The sequence below is a fragment of the Nicotiana tomentosiformis genome, chromosome 8 (genome assembly GCF_000390325.3).
Source record: "Nicotiana tomentosiformis chromosome 8, ASM39032v3, whole genome shotgun sequence".
In the NCBI taxonomy this organism is placed as follows: Eukaryota; Viridiplantae; Streptophyta; class Magnoliopsida; order Solanales; family Solanaceae; genus Nicotiana; species Nicotiana tomentosiformis.
Window position 1 is genome coordinate 115,877,785 of NC_090819.1, and position 23,657 is coordinate 115,901,441.

The following is a 23,657-nucleotide window of genomic DNA, read 5'->3' on the forward strand; positions in this document are numbered from 1 at the left end:
TTTTCTATACTTAAATATGTGTAATGTCGCTGAGTGAATTTTGATTGCGTCTTGCTGCGGATTTTGTTGATGTTTTGGTTTTTCAGTATTTTAATTGAATTTATGAGGTTAGAATTGCAAATTGGCTATTGAGACCATAGAGTTGAACGGGTGAAGCTTCAATTATGATTTCTTTGTGTGCTTTGACTTGAAATTAGGTCCGTGTTTGCAGTTCTGGCCAAAACCCTAACTTCAAGTCACAAATGTTTAAGCTTCTTATATATGCTTTTAGGATTTAAGAATTGTGGGGACCTTCTTTTATTTTAATAGATTTGAGACTGTGAGTCTTTCCAATTGGTAATATATATGTGGTTGAGTAGGAACGGTTAAATTGATAAAATGTCTAAGCACACCACTGCCTATGAACACAAGAACTCTAAAATTGTTTTTGCTTGATGAGAACTGTCTGCCCATATCGCCAATTGGCTGGAACGATGTTTAGGACAGAGATTGCCCATTGAGATAAGCAGTGGATTGAAAATTGGCTCCCCAGTTGTTAGACATTGTCATCCAGTTTGTTCTTGAGCCTTTGATTTCGACAGATCGAACAGATCCAGCCCCTCCTACATTGCTCTCAAAATAGTCCCTTCCATTGATTGTAAATCTGACTCCACCATGCTTCTTCGAAGGAACCCTGCTCCAAAAAAACTGTCTACTTCCTTAATCACTTTATATTAACTGCCAAGAATCTTTTCCATAGTCGACCTAATAAGTTACTTATTTATTAGGTCATTGAATGATACATAATTTAACTTGTATACGTAGAAAAAGAATTTTAATTGTAGCTGCCTGATTTTCTCAGTTACTATTCTACTTTTATGGATAGTTACATGAATCAGGGGTGGCTCAAACATACGTGTGACCTAATTTTTTTATAATCGGTTTCCTCTAATAATTTATTTTCAATTGATAATATAGCCAACAAATATAATCTATCTCGAGACATTGTTAATCTTAGGTAAGATTTTATCAACTATAATCTTGAAATTTTCTTTTCTTCGAGGCAACTGCTATAGAAAAACTTTATTTTTATACGAAAAGTGCTTAATATTTTTTTTTAAATACCTATAAATCTATTATTTTTAAAAAATGGAGCCCCCAAATTTTGGGAGCGCAAAAGCCTTACTTGGATGTACACATGAATATGTGATTTGATAGTGTAAAAATTCTTTTAGCTGTCCGTGTATAGATGTTAGACTCATTTTAGTACTGTTATTGTTCAAGCAAGAACCTTAAACCAAGCAAAACTATTCATTTAATGAAAACTTCACTCTACCTTTTGTAGATTACAGGAACAATGCCACCTCTGTAAATGGCAATCTTTTCCCAAGCAGGTTGAGCCATATCAAAATGTTGACGACCAGCCTCCATTGTTGCTAGGAAGGGCATAATTTGGTGGGCAAAAGTTTGTAGCAGTGATGGTAACAGATACTCCCTTCTTGCACCATCGCAATTCTGCGTAGAAATCACAGATGATCTTGTAGCATTGCCCACAAGATCTTCCACTGTTGAACAGTGCAGTGCTCAATGCTGCACTTCTAGTTCCATACCCTGTCGAATACAAGTCAAACTACATTCATATAGTCGACCTGAACTAGTTTGGTTCAATGCACGTAGTTGATATAACATGATAAAAGTTCAGTAGTTTGTTTGGAAAATATTGGTACTTACCCATTGTGCCAGAAGCATCAGCCCAACCATAAAAGGTGGCATGAGCTTTCATCCATCCAGAAGCCGTGAAAGCATTTGCATTGAAGAAGAGGCTAAAGAAGCCAATTATGAAATGCAGTGCAAGAATGCCACATTTGGCCATTTATTTTGTAGATGCAAAGTAGCAAAAGAAAACAAGATTGAGGAAATGGAATTGGGATGAGTTCTATTAATTTGATGGGTGAGATGCAATTACATCTATGCAATCACTGCACGTGGGGGTGAGATAGATTAGAGAAAAACAATTTGTTTTTTATATTGAAAATGAATTCTCTCTGCAGAATTAAATCAATTATTCCCATGTTCGTCACCATTCCCTCAAAGTCCACATTATGTACCCAACAGATAAGCCGTGAATGGTTCAATATGTCATCTCAATTCTATTATGAAACATAAGACTAACATCTCACTTGCCACATAAACTATACTTTTTCCCTTGTATTTGTAATTTTGTATGCAAATTCACATGCCTTTGCTTTGACCTTACATTCTTTAGTCCCACCATTCTTATATTAACGCACATGCATGTTGGTGAAGTCCTTTTTATTTGTCTTACAACTCTAATAATACTATGTGGCTATGTGCCCATTCTTTTCTCTATCAGATATGACTTATACTTTAGCAACGAACATTACCAAAGACGTGACTCGTTTTTTCAGAGTTTCCGGAGAAAGCTAAGTGTACGGTATTGATCTCACACGTTGTTACTATTCATGTGTGCACTTTGGCTTGAATGGGCGAAAAAGTAAATTTATTCGCATTTAATGCCTTTCTTGTTCCGGCCTTTGTTTTATTGGGGTCCGTTTTTGTGCCTTATCTTTGTATTGCTTTAGTTTCTTAGTTTTCCTTAATCCACTGTACTGTGAGCCCGTTTTGGTTAAATCCTCCCACAACACGTACTACAGTGCCACATGCACCGCCAACTCATGCTTGTCCTGTTTTGATTAGTTAATCTACTACCCACTCTGTTTTACTTTATGTGACGGTTTGAATTGGGATGGAGTTTAAGAAAAATATGAAATTATCGAAATCATAGATTTAAAATTTGAGATTTATGGCCCTAAACATGTGATTATTATAGCTTTTCATTAAGAGAGACAAGAAATGCTAAGTTACTTGTTTCTAAATGTAGAACTGTGTTATTCTTTTTGAATATTTCCATCGGGATCTCTGCTCTAAGGCTGGACATATATCGGATAAAATCGATAGTCCGAAATTGATAAAAGTTTATTGGATTATTAATATCGGGTTATTGAGCTAATGATTAGGTAACAATTTTGTGTTATTTGACAATTAGATTATCAGTTCGGGTCTCGGTTTGCCTAATTTTATTAACGATTTAGCCGATAATTTAATAACTTTATCAAAATTATAATTGTACCCTTAGGTATATCAATCCACCTTAGGGCTTCATTTTCCATTAGTACTATGTTTGGACTTCTTAATATTTTTATGGTGTAATTGCTAGTTGTTCCAACTGTGTTTTGACAATTGTTGATTTAGTGCATTTTACGGTATCAATATGTTTAATGTTTCTTTTAAACAATTGAACATTGTTAGATTTGATGAAAAAACAAATAATGAGTTCTTGAGTCATTGTCTTGGTAGGATACAAATAAATACGGGAAAGTCATCATTTTTCATTTCATAATCTCATTGATGTTGAGGACTCAAGTTCAATGTTAGTGGAGGCAAAAATACTAGATAATTTCCTCACATTTGTCCGAGCTTTGGTGGAGAATTACTCTGTACTTGTGCTAAAAAAAAGTTTTTAGTGGCAATACATTTCCTCTTTAGCGGCACTAAATATTGCCGCTAAAACCTTTACCGACAATTGTTAATTTGCCGTTGAGTGCAGGATCGCTAAAGGCTTTAGCAGCAATTCTACAGAGTGCTGGTAAAGATATCAATTATGGCCGCTAAAAGTCCTTACCTTTTTAGTGGCAATTAAAATGGCCATTAAAACTCCGTAAGAAACGTGCTACCTTGTACATTCAACAGCCTTTATTATTGTCAGTAAAGACCAATTATATGCTGGTAAATGGGACTTGTTTTAGCGGCAAATGTAATGGCTAATAAAACCACTCTTATATTAGCCTTTATTTATGTCTTCTCTGGCTTTTGTTATAGCCGAAAAATTTAATAAATATACAATAAATTGTAATAAAACATGCTAGTATTCTTCCTTAAAATCATAATGTACTTCATTAAATCCACAATAAACATATACAAATTCTAATCCATCGTTACAAAGTGTCAACAACCTAAGAAGAAATTAAACCATTTGAATCAAATGTCATTTCAAGTCTAACAAAAATCTCTCTTCAAACTCTTATATCATATAGAATTCTTCCACATGAAATTTCAGTTTTATGATTCAATTGCGCGCCAAAAAGATAGTCTAAGTTGCACCAAATCAAGTTGCATTCAAGAACTCATCCAACTTACAGCTCAAATCTTCATTGATATATTGTAGCTTTCAACTAATCTTTGAAGTGTCTCACGAGACTATAATTATACTTCAGAAGCAGTCAAAAAGAGCTTCAGATAATGAACACAGCCACTCTCAGCGTAAATTACCAGTTATTCGCATTGGACAACCATGTTTGAAGCTAAAATAATCCAGAAGCAGCCATAGCCCAAAAGAAAGCAACGTCCATGATTCTTGTTAAAGGAATAGATGCACCGGATTCTTCTATAGAAACGAAGGTAGGCATATATGCATCTTGTATAGTTTAAGTATTTCCTTCACATAATGAAAAATAAACTTCTCTAAGTAACTCAAATAACATTAAACAAGCAGAGTTATAGAACACGACAATGACTGGCTACTATACATATGTAAAGTACATTCGAAGAAACTTTTTATAATGACGAAAAGCCAAGAGATAGTCTTGGTGTTTTTGTGTGACTTAATATATACTTGAAAACTAGCACAGCGAGGAAGAAATAGTAACCATAATGTTTGTGTACAAACTTAGAGAAATCGAAATAAACTATCAGATCAAGTCATTTAGTTAATGTAGCATGTTGAGCCTATGGTGATCAAGCTGACCTTTAGTGCTATTACATAGCCAAATTCTGTATGATAGATATCATGATTTGCACTTAAAAAATTAATTTGAAGGATGTATATAATAGATATTGTAGTAGAATGTAAGAATTACTTGACTCTATTCAGCATCTGCACGTTTCAAATCCAGTTTAATTTTTTATCCAAAAGCCGCATTCAACACTGTGAGAAGGCACGGGAGAAAATATGTTATTGATATTGGATGATAAATACAATACAAGAGGTCCCTATTTATAGCTGTACACTGCAAGGAGATATTACTCATCTTCCAATGTGGGACAAGACTACACTATACATATCTGTAAACTAGCACTCCCCCTCAAGCCGGTGCATACACATCATATGTACCGAACTTGTTACACATGTAACTAATACGAGAACCAATAAGAGACTTAGTGAAAATATCTGCTAGTTGATCATTCGACTTTACAAACTTTGTAACAATATCTCCTGAAAGTACTTTTTCTCTGACAAAGTGACAGTCGATCTCAATGTGTTTAGTCCTCTCATGGAACACCGGATTTGTCGCAATATGAAGAGCAACTTAGTTATCACACACTAGTTCCATCTTGCTGATTTCTCCGAACTTTAACTCCTTGAGCAACTGCTTGACCCAAACTAACTCACACGTCACCATAGCCATAGCCCGATATTCGGCTTCGGCGCTAGATCGAGCAACTACATTCTGTTTCTTGCTCTTCCACGAGACCAAGTTACCTCCTACTAGAACACAATATCCAGACGTAGAACGTCTATCAAAAGGTGATCCTGCCCAATCAGCATCTGTGTACCCCAACAATCTGCTCGTTGCCTCGATTCTCGAATAGTAATCCTTTGCCTGGAGCTGACTTTATATACCGAAGAATGCGAACAATTTCATCCCAGTGATTATCATAGGGAGAATCCATAAACTGACTTACAACACTCACCGGAAAAGAAATGTCAGGTCTAGTCACTGTGAGGTAATTCAATTTGCCAACCAACCTCCTATATCTCGTAGGGTCTCTAAGAGGATCCCCCTGTCCAGGTAGAAGCTTAGCATTCGGATCCATAGGAGAGTCAATAGGTCTGCAACCCATCATTCCAGTCTCCTCAAGAATGTCTAAGGCATACTTTCGCTGTGAAATAACAATACCCGAACTAGACTGAGCGACCTCAATACCTAAAAAATACTTCAATCTGCCCAGATCCTTAGTCTGGAAGTGCAGAAAGATATGTTGCTTCAGATTAGTAATACCATCCTGATCATTACCAGTAGTAATAATAATATCATCAACATAAACCACTAGATAAATACACAGATTAGGAGCAGAATGCCGATAAAACACAGAGTGATCAGCCTCACTACGTGTCATGCCGAACTCCTGAATAATTGTGCTGAACTTACCAAACCAAGCTCGAGGGGACTGTTTCAAACCATATAGTGACCTGCGCAATCTGCAGACACAACCATTAAACTTCCCCTGAGCAACAAAACCAGGTGGTTGCTCCATATAAACTTCTTCCTCAAGATCACCGTGGAGAAAAGCATTCTTAATGTCTAACTGATAAAGAGGCCAATGACGTACAACAACCATGGACAAAAGAGACGAATAGATGCTACTTTAGCCACGGGAGAGAAAGTATCACTATAATCAAGCCCAAAAATCTGAGTATATCCTTTTGCAATAAGACGAGCCTTAAGCCGATCAATCTGGCCATCCGGGCCGACTTTGACTGCATAAACCCAACGACAACCAACAGTAGACTTACCAGCAGGAAGAGGAACAAGCTCCCAAGTGCCACTCGCATGTAAAGCAGACATCTCATCAATCATAGCATGTCGCCATCCTGGATGAGATAGTGCCTCACCTGTAGACTTAGGGATATAAACAGTGGACAAAGAAGATATAAAAGCATAATGAGGTGACGACAGACGATGATAACTTAAACCGACATAGTGGGGATTAGGATTAAGTGAGAATCATACACCTTTGTGGAGTGCAATTGGTTGACTAAGAGGAGACAAGTCCGCAGTAGGTGCAGAATCTGATGCAGGGCGTGAATCACCTGGGCCTGATGCTGAATGTGGATGACGGTGATAAGTCAAGAGTGGTGGAGCTGCAGAAGGTTGAACTGGATTATATGGAGGAACTGGAGCTATAGGTGGTGGAGCTACAACCGGAGCTGTAGGTGGTGGAGCTACAACCGGAGCTGTAGGTGGTGGAACTACAACTGGAGTTGTAGGTGGTGGAGTTGGAGTGACTGAATCTCCAAAAAATAAAATTGGTAGTACCTCAGAAATATCTAAGTTATGACCTGAACCTGTGAAGTATGATTGGGTTTCAAAGAAGGTAACATCAGCGGACATAAGGTACCGCTGGAGGTCAGGAGAGTAGCATCGATACCCCTTTTGTGTTCTCGAAAAACCCAGAAATACGCACTTAAGAGCACGAGGAGCTAACTTATCTGTTCCTGGAGTAAGGTTATGGACAATACAAGCGCTTCCAAAGATACGGGGTGGAAGAGAGAACAAAGGTAAGTGGGAAAACATGAGAGAGAATGGAACTAGGTTCTGGATAGCTGAAGATGGCATACGATTAATAAGATAACAAGATGTAATAACTGCATCCCCCCAAAAACGCAACGGAGCATGAGATTGTATGAGTATGGTACGAGCAATTTCAATAAGATGTCTATTCTTTCTTTCAGCTACCCTATTTTGTTGAGATGTGTACGGACAAGATGTTTGATGAATAATCCCATGAGATTTCATAAACTACTGAAATGGGGAAGACAAATACTCTCGGGCATTATCACTACGAAATGTGCAAATAGAAACCCCAAATTGATTTTGAATTTCAGCGTGGAAGGTCTGGAAAATAGAAAACAACTTAGATCGATTTTTTATCAAAAATATCCAAGTACACCTGGAATAATCATCAATGAAACTGACAAAGTAGCGGAATCCCAAGATGGAACTGACCCGACTAGGACCCCAAACATCTGAATGGACTAAAGTAAAATGTGACTCTGCTCGATTATCAAGACGCCGAGGAAAATGGGAGTGGGTATGCTTACCGAGCTGACATGACTCACACTCTAGAGCTGACAAGTGAGATAAACCAGATACCATTTTCTAAAGTTTTGACAAACTGGGATGTCCCAACCGTTTATGTAATAAATCTGGTAAATCAGTAACAAGACAAGTTGTAGAAGGAAGACAAGATGTGAGTCCATGTGATTTAGCAAGGATAAGGTAATAAAGTCCGTTTGATTCACGCCCAGTACCAATGATCCACCCCGTACTGCGTTCCTGTATAAAAAAATGGTCATCAAGAAATAAAACAACGCATTTAAGTAATTTGGCTAAGAGACTAACAGCTATGAGATTAAAAGGACTATTGGGAACATAAAGGACTGAATCTAAAGGTAAGGAAGGAAGTGGGGATGCTTGACCTATTGCAGTTGCCATAGTTTGAGACCCATTGGCCATTGTGACTTTTGGAAGAGATTGAGAATACGAAATAGTAGTAAAAAGAGATTTGTTACCAGAAATATGATCTGATACACCTGAATCAATGACCCAAGACTCAAAGGATGAAGATTGGGAGAAACAAGTCACGCTATTACCTGTTTGAACAACAGAAGCTATCTCAGAAGATGTTTGTTTACATGCTTTATACTGAACGACCTCAATATACTCTGCTAAAGAAACCATCCAACTATTCAAAGCATTGATTCCCATGTCGCTACAATTTGTAGTAGTAGGGTTAACTTGAAATAGTGGAAATAAGTAACTCCTGTGAGAAAACTGGAGAAATAACTTGAAAAACACTGTTTACAGCAGGAAAACAGAACACTGTTCTATGCCGGAAACACTGTTCACTGATAATAGGCTATAATTACATATTTTAGTCGCTTATTACACTCCAATTTACTGTACTTTAATTGAGTTTGATCTTTAATCGCTAGTGTTTTGTACTAATTGTGTGTTTTATGCCTTGTAGGAGTGATTCCGAGCTATGTAGATGTTATGGAATGAATTCAAGTGATTTGGAGCTTTGAAATTTGAGTAAAAGCCCAAGAAATTAAGTCGGGATCGTGTTCGGGGATCAACGGATGACAGTTAAGAACGAACGAAGAATCGAGTAGGCATATTGCGCACTATCTAGTAACATGCTCATAACTTTTCGCTAAGAACTCTATTTGAGCTCCACAATATATGGTTGGAAAGCTAATTCAAAGGGCTACAACTTTCATGTAAATTCCAAACAGAACAGGGTGAAAGATGTACGACAAGTGCGCGACCGCGGATGTGAGGCAGAAACTAGCCAAAATCCGCGGTTGAATCCGCGGCCGCGAATGTCCTGACCTGGAAGGAGAGGGTATAATTGTTTGGGCCTGACCCTACTTAGCATATATACATGGAAAAATGGTATTTTGAGGACTTTTGACATATTTTTGACACAATTTAGACCCAAGGAGGCTAAGGAGACTGGGAATTCGACCTAAGGAGGCAAGAACACACTAGGAGCAAGGCGGAGAGTTCTTCTACGAGTTTCTCACTTCCTTCTTCCTATTTCTATTATTGGTTATGAATTCTAATATTGTAGTTATGCATACTACTATGAATAGCTAATTTGTTATCTAGGGTTTTAATGGAACCTTTTGTAGGATAAATTCTTGTTATGTTTTAATATAATTTAGCCTTTGAATTTATCTATTTGTTCAACTACGTGTTTATTTCAGTTGATTGAATGACCATCGATTGACTGTGCCTATTTATTATGTGTTGCTTGAGAAAGGATACATATTTAGGTGGTTGTTGAACAACGTCACTCCTAACGTATGTGAGAAATCAATACAGTGGGTTTAAAGGTAGGTTTAGAAATAACAAAGCCTTGACATGGTCATAGTGAGCGGTTCGATGAAGCCAACTAGCGTAGTTCGAGAGAATATGCCTAGTAAATTATTGTAATTGCTCGAGAGAGAATTACGACACCTAAAGTGCTCATGATCGGTAGAGAATACATAGGCGAAATTGCAGGGAACATAGAGGGAAGGATTCCGACAATTGGGAAAATCATAACTCTAGACCTCCTTAATTTAGTCTCCAACCCTTTGTCTCGTTAGTTGATAATTTTACCACTTTCTAGTATTTTCTTGTTAATTAGTTAGAAATATAAATCTCAATCTTTATAATTTAGAAAATTGTTCAAACTTGTCTTCTTAGTGATATTAAACAGCTATAGCTAAGCCTTAGTTCTCTGTAGGATTCGACTCCGGACTTTTAGACTGGATTATATTTGCAGCGACAACTGATCCTTTTTAGGACTAGAGTTGGGCGTGATCAAATTTTGGCACCATTGACGGGGAACTAACTGTGTAGCTGTAGGTGTACATATCTCTAGGTTGCAAGTTTGAACTTTTATTTTTGTTTTCTTGTATTTGATTATCTTATTTTTTTAATTTTTTGTTTTTGACTTGAGAGACATGGTATATTGGAATTATGAGAGTTTTGATGTTGGTAATTCTACTTTTGATCCTCCTTATGCATATTGTAGAGGAAACCGCCCATTGCAAAATTATCAAAATATTTTCGAGAGTGAGTTATGTGTACCAACTCAATCTTATGTGTGGAATGTGTGTGATATGTGTGGTGGTCAAGATGGTCACTTTTATGGTTGTGCTTATTCTTCTTATCTTCGCCCAACCCCTTACTATGATGGTTCTTCTTTTTCTTGTGAAGTTAATAGGAACAAAGAACCCAGTGATGATGACCTGAAAGAGATCAAGGATATGCTAAAGTGCTTTGTGGAACAAAATAATGAGAAACAACTTCACATACAAAGGCAAGATGCTGCTATTCGCAACCTGGAGGCACAAGTGCGTCAATTAGTTGAAGCATTTAATGCTCAACCAGCTGATATTGTGGATAGTAGCCAAAATGAGCTTGTATTAGATGCAAAAATTGAGGTGCTAAGGGAGGAGGATAGAGTAGAACACCAACAATCAATTGAACTAGATTTTGAGGATGTCGATGTTGTAGAAGAGATACTAGAGTCATCCAAGGAAGTTGAGGATATAAATTTAGTTGACTCAAGCGTGATTGGTATTGAGGATGTCGAAAATCTTGAAGTACATGTATTTGAGCGTGTTGGACCTCATTCCAAACACTTCTCTACATTATGTTCAGACGGTGAAATGGTAATGGATTTTTACGAGCATAAAAAGTAGTCCAGGGAAGAGGTAGATGAGCCTTATATTTTAAAATTTTCAAGGCCGTCTAGGCAAGGTGAGACTCCTCGGTGGAGAGCCAAAAAGTGGATGAGAATTCATTTAATTTTTGGCTTGCAACAATTTGTATCGCCTCAAGAGCATGATCATAGAGCAGAATCAAAACTTGGAGTCCAATTCATAAGTTCAAGGTGGAGACAAAAAGTAGTTTTCATCGTGCCGTGACGTTAAATCAAGCGCTTGTTGGGAGGAAACCCAGCTTTATTTTTTAAATTTTTTTTTTATTTTTTTATTATTATAGTATTATTTTTGTAGTGTCGATTTTTGATTTTTTAAGAGCATGGAACGCAAAGCCATTGAAAGAATGCAACAGCAAACCAGATAATTGGAACTAAGTGTGAGGTACCCGCACAAAGGACTATGCCTGGGAGAAGTCTGAGTACCCCATGAGATGCTAGTGCGTTGGCCTTCCAGGGAGTTTCTTTTACCTTCTTGTATGTATGGGTGTGCATTGGGGACAATGCACAATTTTAAGTGTGGGGTGAGGAGATTGTTTGGGTGACTTTCCATGCTATTTTAGTTGTGTTAGTTTAATTGAATAATTTTTTTTATTTTTACAAAAATAGAAAAGATTGGGCTTTTTCCGACGATGGATCTATTAGATATTTTTCTTGAGGGATTTAAGTCGAAAGGAAAAAGATAAAAAGATTTTTTTTGTAGGTAGTGTAGTAATTTCCCCTTGGTTTTTCTTTGTGCCGCGGTTCTTTTCTAAGGGTTTTGTTTGAACCGGATGTAGCTAGTTTTATTTTTTTAGAAATATGAGCTATTGTGTTGTGTTTTGAATTGAAGCAATATCTCTTGACTTTATTATGCCTTGATAATAGTGAGTACTTTGGTTGTGACACTTAGGCTCAGTTGTTTACTTTTGTATAATTACCTTAAATTGTATGATTTTAAATTTGCTTAACTGCTTTGACTAGAGTGTCTTGATGAATCCAAGCCTGAGTGAGTTATGTGCCATGTGTGTGAGGTTTGGGTGTTATTCTGTGCATTACATTTGATGCTTAGAACTTGTCCCGTATGTTTACAAAGCGAAATAGTGGTTTTGTTCAGTCTTGGAAGTGATATAGGCATTTCTTTGTAGCCATATATATATTTTACCCGCCTAATTGTTATGTATCATAGTTAACCCATTTGAGCCTGTAATCCTGTTTCTTTGGCAACAACATTACAAGCCTTACCCATTTGTTTGAATTAATCATCTATTTGAACCTTCTAACCTCTTATGAGCACTTGAATTATTATGAACTATGTAAAAGTTAAAGTGTGGTGCGGATAGTTTGGCTTTTGAATGAAACTAATGAAATAAGGAGAAAGGTGCACTGTTTTGAAAAAGTAAGAGCCACTTGAATTGAAAAAGAAAGAAAAGAAAAAAAAATAGTTGTATTGCTGTGGAAAAAAAAAATTCTTGATAAGTGGTAATTCTTGATGTAATTGTGCTTGAAGAAGTATGGGGTAATATACATTGATGTGAAGGTGGAGTTTGGTTTGACATAAGTATGGGGTTTGAATGTTAAAGTATATGTATTAGAGTGCTTAGGGAGGTGTAGTCACTCTCATATCTAAATATATCCTACCCGTCCCGCAGCCTACATTACAACCAAATAAAGTCCTACTTGATCCTAGACTGAATGAGTTCGATTAGTAGAGTAGTACACTACGGACAAGCCTATGGTGCATCTTTTGTGGCATATGAATGTTATTTCTGAGAGTGAGCGAATTCTTTCTATCTTGAGTTCCTAAGTGTTCTTAAATTTTATTGTGTGGAACTACTCTCTTTTGTTGTGTGAGGGCACTTGATTCATGAAGGAAAGGTAATGTCAATGACCTCTATGTTAGAGTAAGTGGGTGAGTTGTGAATAATGCGTGGTACTTGTAAGTCAAATCTTGAGGTGAAGATGTTACGCTTTTGTGCTTAGTCTATTTTAAGTATTCTTGGTGTGATGAGTTAGGAGAATTGTTTCAAAAGGTCGTGTCTATATAAAATATAGTTTGATTACTCGAAGACGAGCAATGGTTTAAGTGTGGGGTATTGATAATAGGCTATAATTACGTATTTTAGTCGCTTATTACACTCCAATTTACTGCACTTTAATTGAGTTTGAGCTTTAATCACTTGTGTTTTGCACTAATTGTGTATTTTATGCTTTGTAGGAGTGATTCCGAGCTATGTAGATGTTATGGAATGAATTCAAGTGATTTGGAGCTTTGAACTCTGAGTAAAAGCCCAAGGAATTAAGTCGGGATCGTGTTCAGGGATAAACGGATGACAGTTAAGAACGAACGAAGAATCGAGTAGGCATATTGCGCACTATCTAGTAACATGCACATAACTTTTCGCTCAGAACTCTATTTGAGCTCCACAATATATGGTTGGAAAGCTAATTCAAAGGGCTACAACTTTCATGTAAATTCCAAATAGAACAGGGTGAAAAATGCATGACAAGTGTGCGGCCGCGGATGTGAGGCAGAAACTGGCCAAAATCCGCGGCCAAATCCGCGGTTGAATCCGCGGCCGCGGACGTCCTGACCTGGAAAAGTGTCCTTTTTCGCGTAGGAGATGGTATAATTGTTTGGGCCCGACCCTACTTGGTATATATATATATATATATATATATATATATATATATATGGAAAAATAGTATTTTGAGGACGTTTGACATATTTTTGACACAATTTAGACCTAAGGAGGCTAAGGAGACTGGGATTCGACCTAAGGAGGCAAGAACACACTAGGAGCAAGGCGGAGAGTTCTTCTACGAGTTTCTCACTTCCTTCTTCCTATTTCTATTATTGGTTATGAATTCTAATATTGTAGTTATGCATACTACTATGAATAGCTAATTTGTTATCTAGGGTTTTGATGGAACCTTTTGTAGGATAAATTCTTGTTATGTTTTAATATAATTTAGCCTTTGAATTTATCTATTTGTTCAACTACGTATTTATTTCAGTTGACTGAATGGCCATCGATTGATTGTGCCTATTTATTATGTGTTGCTTGAGAAAGGATACATATTTAGGTGGTTGTTGAACAACGTCACTCCTAACGTATGTGAGAAATCAATACAGTGGGTTTAAAGGTAGGTTTAGTAATAACAAAGCCTTGACGTGGTCATAGTGAGCGGTTCGATGAAGCCAACTAGTGTAGTTCGAGAGAATATGCCTAGTAAATTGTTGTAGTTGCTCGAGAAAGAATTACGGCACCTAAAGTGCTCATAATCAATAGAGAATACATAGGCGAAGTTGCAGGGAACATAGCGAAAAAGATTCCGACAATTGGGGAAATCATAACTCTAGACCTCCTTAATTTAGTCTCCAACCCTTTGTCTCGTTAGTTGATAATTTTACCACTTTCTAATATTTTCTAGTTAATTAGTTAGAAATATAAATCTAAATCTTTATAATTTAGAAAATTGTTCAAACTTGTCTTCTTAGTGATATTAAACAGCTATAGCTAAGCCTTAGTTCTCTGTGGGATTCGACTCCGGACTTTTAGACCGAATTATATTTGCAGCGACCGCTTATCCTTTTTAGGACTAGAGTTAGGCGTGATCATTCACGCCGAAAATACTGTAGCTCGCTGGAAAATTCCAAAGTTATCGAAATTTGTTGTAACCAGGATGGATAGACTCGGAATTCCTTTGCGAGCAAGCTGTCCTGAAGAAATGTTTTCAAAAAAATGGCCGGGAAGGTCACTATTCACGTCAGAAAAATATAAAAGTGGTCAAAATTTGATTTGAATTAGATGGGTAGGCTCAGAATTTTGAGGAGAGCACAATGTCCTGAAGAAGTTTCGCGAAAAAATGGCCGAAAAGTGGACGGAACCCTCGCCGGAAAAGTTGTTGTTGCCGGCGCGTGGAGGAGCGTGGCGACTTTTCTGCAAGATAAAATTTCAGGGGTTGGTCGTCGGAGGGTGATCTACCTCGTGGTGGTATTGGTTATAGTACAACACCGACAGAAAGTGACTTTCACTTAGACAAGCCTTAGGTCACCGGAAAAATTGCACGATGACTAAGTTCTTTCTTCTCGGTTAACGCTAAAATGACGGACATCGATCTTTTCTTACTAATGCTATGATACCATGTGAGAAGGCACGAGAGAAAATATGTTATTGATATTAGATGATAAATACAATACAAGAGGTCCCTATTTATAGCTATACACTACAAGGAGATATTACTCCTCTTCCAATGTGAGACAAGACTACACTATTCATATCTATAAACTAACAAACACATAAGAACGTATAAGCTGCAAAACACCAACAAGAAGCAATTTTTTCACCACAAGAACATAACATAACCAAGTAATTGAAAACAACAAATCAGGTTCAACGTCAAGTAAAGAGTGCTTCTCATAAATGACTCAAAGAAAGAAACTTACTACAAGAGATTTGGAAGGCAACAACGGAGAGCAAGGCTTTGTTAGCTTTTCTTTCGAATAGAATTTGACTAAAGTGCTTAAATAATATGAAAGACTCAAGCACAATAATAAAATAAGAATAGAAGTAGAATGTATTGGTATAAATTAAAAGTCAGTATAAAACGAGAAGATGTAAACATCATTGGAATGTCATGTTACTAGCTGCTGAATTAGTAACATATAGTAGCTTATAGCACTTGTATGCAGCTAATTCTACCAATTAATGCACCAACAAGGAAATCAAATACACGGGTCAGAAATATTAGGTCGATAAAAGGAGAACGAGAAGGCACCGGGACAGAACTAAATCTTGATATGGCAAATGTCTTCCTTCAAACATCCATCGCAAATATCCCAATAGAAAATCTTGACCTCATAGATTCATGGCTAAGGAACAAAGAGATAACAGGTGCTGCAGGAACAAAAATAATCATTTACCATGTGAATGTAATCACTACAAATTATACGCATTCTTAGTGTTTGCATGAATACAAGGCATAATAGATAAAAATCTAAATAAAAGTATACTTTGAATTAGTCATCCCAGCCACACGATAATAGCACGGTACATCCCAGACATTGAGTTCTTTATTTAGGCAATAAAATCTTCATGTTTAATAGAGGTGAAAATAAAAAATAAAAGCTTATTAATTGTGAAAAAATATCTAGAACTGTAAGGTAGCACGAAACTTAATAGGAACAAACAGTTGTATGTCGATCTAACTTGACTCTAGTGATTCCAAAACTGTATCCACCTCACTCTAAAAGCTCTTAAGTTATCACCTTTGTCAAACACCTAAATACAAAAAAAGAAAAATCACAACAACATAGAAGTCAGAACCTAAGACAAGAAAATATAAGCAAAAGTACTATTTAATAAGCTAAAATATAAAGAAAATGTTTGTACCTTTATTGTACCAATTAATTTCCTATCTTTGTCTCATTTTCTCCAATTTTCACCTCTAAACGAAGAAGTTCATCCTATCTCCGCTTATGCTATAGACGTTACAGCTCCTTTGTCTCATTATACATATATTCTTAGAAACCGCATGATTTGCTGATATAATTTCTCATTACAGATTTCATTCGACCTTTATTTCTCTGTTTGGGATAATAGATTCATGTTCAAATGAAAATATTGATGAAGAATAACAACATAACTTAACAGCCTAATTAAACTCAGAGGTAATTCTATTGTTCTTCAAAATTTAACATGTAAAGCGAGTCTAACCTAACTCATAAACAAAGGAATTAAAACTAATACGAATGTGTCAAAATGATATCTCATCTTTTAAAGATTTAAAGACTACTTATAAATAATCACTACAAGAAAGTAATGATACGACGACATTTATTAGTGACATTTAAAATAAATGTCGGAAAAAATTGAAGTTCTTGACATTTACGACAAAATATCATAAAAATAACAACATTTTTGACAAAATGTAGTAAAAATAACGACATTTGAATCAAAGTGTTGTAAAAATAATGACATTTGATACAAAATATCGTAAAAACAATGACATTTTGTATCAAATGTCATAAAAACAATAACATTTGATACAAAATATAAAAAAGATTGTGACTTTTATTTTAAATGTCATATTATTAGTCGTTAATTGCCAACGTTTACATTAATGTTGGAAATTTCCCTATATTTTCTATTTGTAAATCATTCTTTGTCTAGAAGCAAAAAAATTATTATTTTTATTTAATACTATAATTTTTTAGTATTGTGATAAGTACACACAGAATAGATGAGTTCTCTTATTGTTAATCAATATTTTAAAAGGCTTTTCGGGACTCGCCGGCCTTTGGGTGTGGCACTTGTAAAATGGCATGAGGTTCATGTGTAGAATTTAGTTTTGTGAGGCTTACACTCCACGTGCCTAATTCAAATTGTGCCCTATTGTTCAATGCTTGGATGACCAAATAGTTCCTATGCAAATTATGCGTTAAATTTCGTAATTATTAGCATTATTGACCCTCAAGAATACTTTAACAAATGAATGATAAAGTTCTATTGATATTTTTTAACAAGATGAAGATTGGGATTAACTCAAATAACAAAGTCATGAGTATTCCATATTTTCTAAGTGGGAACATCATAGTGAATATTATTTGAACATTTCTTCTGAAAATATACATATATACAAAATATATATCTTCACTTACAATTGGTCTCTATTTCTTAGTTTTGTGTCTCTAAAAATATTAGAATTTTATTATTTTATAATTTGAAAGTAATTATGTATTTATTTATGAAGGAGTAAAATTTTAAATTACTATAATATAATTTATTGATTATTATTTACTTTTATAAAGGTAATTGTGTATAGTTGATAATATTCTTAAAAAAATTATTATTTATTTAAAAGTTAAGATATTATATTTGATTTGTATTTCACAATAATTTTAACACCATTGCATTATTTATACTTGCAAAAACATGTTAGATATTTTATTTTCTATGAGTTTTTTTTAATCTTTTTAAACTTTTAATGTACTTTCTATTGTTCTCATTATTATACTATTTTGTAAATTTAAAAAATTAAAATATTACATTTAGTCAATAATATTACTAGTACTTGTTAAAAGTTGAATTTAAAAATAAAGTAAATAAAATAAAAACAATCTATAAACGGAGACCAAAAGTCAGCGAATTGGTAAAGCCCCGCAAACGGCCAAAGACCTAAGATGTTGGGGATTCTTAAATTGGCTCAATATTTTAGCAAACCCATTCTAATTTTAGTCAAATTTGATTTCTATCTATTGGAAGAACATTGATATAGGGTTCAGACTCTTGGTGAGGCTTTTGCAGGTTCTTATCTATCTTCTGTTTAACTTAATACTATGTAAATCTAATTCTTTGTACTGTGTTAGTTAAAAGAAAGTATTTTTGTGTTTTGAAGTGCTTACTAGATTTTCTACTTTTCTAGTTATTTAGGCTCTTTTAAGTTTGTTTGCAGAGTATATTTGAACTTTCTGTAAAAACTCTTTACACTGTCGTAAATCTTATCTGAAGTTCTAAGTGTATCTATTGATGGTGTAAAACATATTCACACTAGATTAAGTTCAAGGAGAATTACTGAAGTTGATTCTTTGATGCTATATGTATAGGTTATATTCTTAATGGATAAGAGTTGGATAAACGTATTGAATAGGAACAATCCTTTTTATGAGATCGGAGCCAAAGAGTTTATTCATTTTGCGTCATTGGATAGGCCTAATGTATCTGAAATCTTGTGTCCATGTCGAAAGTGTCGTAATATGAAATTTGTGTCAAAAGATTTGATTGTCGAACACATAGGGGTTGATGGGTTTCTAATTAGTTACACTACTTGAATTTTTCATGGTGAGATGTCATATTCATCAATGTCTACTAATCAGTCAGATAAAGGTGATGAAATACAAGCCTTGGTACATGATGCTTTTGGAGTTCCTCCTACTAGTGACTTTGTTGATATGGACATTAGTGGTAATGGATTTGGTGGGTCAAATCAACATGGGAAGGGGTTTGATAAGAAGACTGAAACATTTTTTAACTTATTAAAAGAAGCTTGAGTGTGAATTATACCCTGGAAGCAAATATTCACTGCTTTCTTTTCTTGTTTGTTTATTGCATCTAAAGTTTCTCAATGGGTGGAGTAACAATTTATTTTCCATGTTGCTAGAGTTGCTAAAAGATGTGTTTCCTGACCCAAGTCCTTTAATGATGCCAAGAAAATTATTAAAGATTTAGGACTTGAATATAAAAAAATACATGCATGTCCAAATGGTCGTATGATCTACTGGAATGGGATAAAAGATAGAACGGATTGTAAGTTTTGCAAAACTCCAAGGTACAACCTCAAAAATTCCAGCAAAGGTGTTTAGATACTTTCCATTGATACCAAGGCTTCAAAGGTTATTCATGTCATCTAAAACATCTACTCAAATGAGATGGCACGTTGAAGGTCGCACTAGAGATGGGGTAATGCGACACCCTGCTGATAGTATTGCTTGGAAATTTTTTGATGAATTGCATCCAAGTTTTTCTCAAGATCCTAGGAATGCTAGACTTGGGCTGGCTTCAGATGGCTTTAATCCTTTCAAGTTTATGGCTATCTCACATAGCACATGGCCAGTTATCTTGGTTCCATATAACTTGCCACCATATTATAGCCATTATATATAATTTTCTCAAGTGATATTATCTCTATCGTGGCATTTTATCAAACACCAAATAGGGTAATGAAATACCATGGTAAACTGTCAATAATCTTAATGAAATAATTCAATAAATTTCAAGTTCTTGGAATGCACGTCACCTGGTTGGTCCTAACAGTATCCATTTTCTTCTAGTTCCTTATCTGTAAGTGTGTAATAATTGAAGGGAAATGGTATATCCTTTTTGAGGTCAACAAAAGATAGACGCTCTGTAGTGAGAGTCTCAGCACCTGCATGAATAAGGGGATGATTAAGGTGTGCTTGGATACTTGGGTATTATCAAAACACAACATAAGAGAGTAGAAGGGGGAAAAGAAGTTCCATTTTGATTTATGACTGCTCCTGCGTGCATATCATTTGTGGCAGTGCCACCACTCAACCTCCCCTTAAAACGATCCACTTTTCAAACAAAGACCTATTTTTGAAAATCTCCATGATTTATAATTCTAAATATCTGCAATAGAACTCAATGAAATATAATAGTTCTAAATGTTATCTTCTTGTTACTTGTCAGATCTTTGGAGATAGTCTATCTTCAGTATATAAAAACCAGGCACACCATTATTAAGTTCATATATTGCAAAAAGGGTTGCATTTTTTATTTTTCATGGAAGAGACAAGGATTCAACAACATTTTACTGATATTTACAACTGCTACTAAAGTAATTCTATCCTTCATGCTTTGACCTTTAAACATAGCTGAAGATGGGGAAAGGAAAAGTCATTATTTTCAACTCCTGCTCTTGAGTTTGCATATCTGGAAAAGGTTTGCTGCGGCTCCAAACAGGATGTTTGCTCAAATCAGTCACTATGAGCATTTTTTTCAATCACTAGACACTAGGGTTGCTAATAAGAATCAATGTGGTAACAAGTGAATGGTGTATTAGACAATATGCTTTACGACAAACCCACTATGTCACAAGAGACGAGAAACTATAGGCAAGTATCAGACAATAACCACTAACCAGAGCACAAAGAGCTCAATTGAGAACTGTTCAGAAGAATCTTTAACTGTTAAATTCAGCTTTTGGGTTTGTCAGCAGTGCTCGATGTCTGAATTAAAACAGGCGAAAGAGGCAGAGAGCAGTTAAGCAAATCCAAATAAAATAAAATCAAGCAACTTGTCTATTTCTGAAAAGTCTTGGTAGAATATTCACCCAGTTCTCTAATTTAACAGCCAGCAGAAAATCTAACCATTCTAGCAGGAACCATCCATGAAGCTTCTCTAAAACTTACAGGGGGCAAAAAGTGTTACATAAACAGATCCTAGAAAGGTGCAGACAAGGTTATAAATTACAACATAGAACAGAGCAGTCCCGTTGATATAAAGTTGGAAGAGACTGTGCCTGCTTTACCAGGCATGTCGTTTCTAGACCTCCTTCCCACAAGCAAATGAACCTCTACCATCTTAAAACTAACCAGAAGTATAACCACAATAGTGAAATGTGCTCAGCTTCTTTCCTTTTCCTCTTTGATTTGTACGTAAGGAGTGCATCTATTGTCTGATTTCCATCTGATACACAGCTACCATAACAACAGCCAATAATAATAAGAAAACCATAATTTCCATTGACAGAAGAGTAGCAAAAAGTTTAAAGACAAGTACACAATAGTTATAAGATATTGATTATTCGAACATTAATGTATAAGCAACCTGAGAGCTAAAACTGGCCTCGGAATACCACAGCATTTTTTGAAACCTTTGAGCATTTTAGACTGATAAACATAGAGCGGCATCAAGGCCAGGAACATACAGCATAACCGCTTTAGGGATCAAAGGCTTGTTCTGCATGCAAAAAGAAAGAGGGAAAGAATTATCTAAATATATAGTAGTATATTATTTATATAATTATTTCTTATTATTGATAAATTTATTTTTTTATTGTCATTTAATTTTTAATAACTCGATTTCTTCCTCTAATTAATATAACTAAAATAGTTTTCTCTCAATCTTATTTTACTTTATTACTTAATTATATTTCTCTATTCATTAGTTAGTCACGTAACTATATCTAATAATCTAACTTATTGTTTATTTTCCTTACATAAATTATACTCTCTCCGTCCCAATTTATATGAAAGTGTTTGACTGGACATGGAGTTTATGAAATAAAGGAAGACTTTTGAAACTTTTAATCTTAAATAAATCATAGAAAATTGTGGTCTAGAAATCATCTCATTAATGATAAAAAGAAAAATCTAAAGTTGAATTGTTACCAAATATATAAAGTGACTTACTTAAAAAAAAGAAGTCACTTAAGTTGGGACGGAGGAAGTATGTTTTCTGGGTTCTCCCATTTCAGTTGTGATGCAATCAACGTTAAATTCATTTAATTTTCTGTACTTTATAAAACTAAGTTCTCATTTTTTTTAATTCCACATCCTCACTTGTCTAATTTTTAAAAAAACATGTTCATTATATATATATATATATATATATTAAGGCGATGTTGGGCCGCCCCTGAATATAAGCCAAATGTATTCACATTCATAATATATGACAGTAGAACCTTTGTAATTATATACGCATATATATATATATATATATATATATATATATATATATATATATATATATATATATATATATATATATATATAACATGAAAAGTTCCAAACCTGAGGGCCGTAAACGTCAAAGAAGGGTTTGTGTTTAGGGTCTTTGCTGGTCTTGTGTTGTTCGTCGGGCGTTTCTTCTGTTTTACTGTTCTGGCAACTCATTCTTCACTTTCACTTGTCAAACATTTCTGCTTTGCTAGAGAGTAACCTGGAGAGATTTGATTGACTAGTTGGAGGAAATGACTCTTAGCTTTTAGAACACATACTGTTACTTGGAGAATATCAGGAAACTCGTGGGTGAAATAATACAATCCCGGATTAATTATCCGGGATTAGTACGATCGTGCAATAACTAATTATGAGATTAATTATAGTATAATTTTCTCCCAACAAAACGTAAAATAAAATCTTCTTAAATTTAATCACTAATTATTCCTTATCCCTAGTAATAAACAAGCCCCAAGTGAGGTGATAGTGTACTCGAAGCAGGGGTGAACTTCAACAAAAGGTCTCGAGTTGTTTTTAGAGATACTTGTACCGGAACCAAAATGTGTGAAAAAAAACTTGGTGACCATTTTATATATAACACCCTTTTAAAGGGTGCTATATCTTAACGATCGTTTGCCCAGTTAAGTATAGCGCCCTTTTAAAAGACGTTATATATATATATAAAGCCCTTCTTTACCGCGCTATACATATTATGTGAGCCCACCAATAATTCTTCCGGGCTTAACTGGCATAACAATAATTCAAATGGGTATAACGCTCTTATTTAAGGGTGCTATACCTCAAAAAATTCGACCCCCCGGATTGGTTTTTGCCTTATTTAAAGACGTTAAGGATTTTGTAAAAATCCATTCAGAAATATTCTCAAGTTTTGTAAAATATTTCTTCGTTAAGTTGTTTTGTATTTTGTCATAATGTCTGAAGAGCGAAGAATTAGGGCTTCATTATATTTTGGGGGGAGGGGGGGGGGGGGAGGTTGTGATGGCGAATAACTCAGTAAGCTATAGTCTATCTCCACAACGTCATGTTAAGTTGCCACTTAAAATGAAGTACGATACATTGATATCGTTGTTATGTAAAAAAATAAGTGTGAGCAAATGTTCGGTGAATATTAAAGTAACCGGAGGATATCCGTATTCTGTGACTCCGCAAGGGGTTGCTTGTTATGCTGAGTTTAACATCGAAGACGATGAAACTCTGAGAGATTTTTTGAGGACTCCGGATGAATACCGGGAATTTATTGTGATAAAATTGTTAGAAATGTACGTCAAGGTTGAAGACGTTCGCAATAATGAGGTTGCGCATTGTAGGGATATCCCTCAATTATCGGGTGGTTATTTTGGAGTAGTTTTAGCCG

At 35.2% G+C, this 23,657-nt stretch overlaps 2 long non-coding RNA genes and 1 pseudogene across 3 annotated transcripts; all 3 read right to left on the minus strand.

Moving 5' to 3' along the window:
• Nucleotides 1–348: 348 nt before the first annotated feature.
• On the minus strand, nt 349–1,953 carry LOC104104195 (expansin-A1-like; annotated as a pseudogene).
• Nucleotides 1,954–3,926: 1,973 nt separating this feature from the next.
• Nucleotides 3,927–16,538, minus strand: LOC108946497 (uncharacterized). Of its 2 annotated transcripts, none has more exons than XR_001970803.2 (2): nt 16,251–16,538; nt 3,927–4,495 (listed from the first exon to the last, which is right to left on the minus strand). It is a non-coding gene; the product is annotated as an uncharacterized lncRNA (long non-coding RNA). The 2 variants fall into 2 exon arrangements; XR_011410113.1 differs by having other exon boundaries at nt 16,232–16,538.
• A 4,637-nt stretch (nt 16,539–21,175) lies between these two features.
• Nucleotides 21,176–22,457, minus strand: LOC117278722 (uncharacterized). The gene is made up of 3 exons (XR_011410114.1): nt 22,355–22,457; nt 21,390–21,521; nt 21,176–21,259 (listed from the first exon to the last, which is right to left on the minus strand). It is a non-coding gene; the product is annotated as an uncharacterized lncRNA (long non-coding RNA).
• Nucleotides 22,458–23,657: the final 1,200 nt, after the last annotated feature.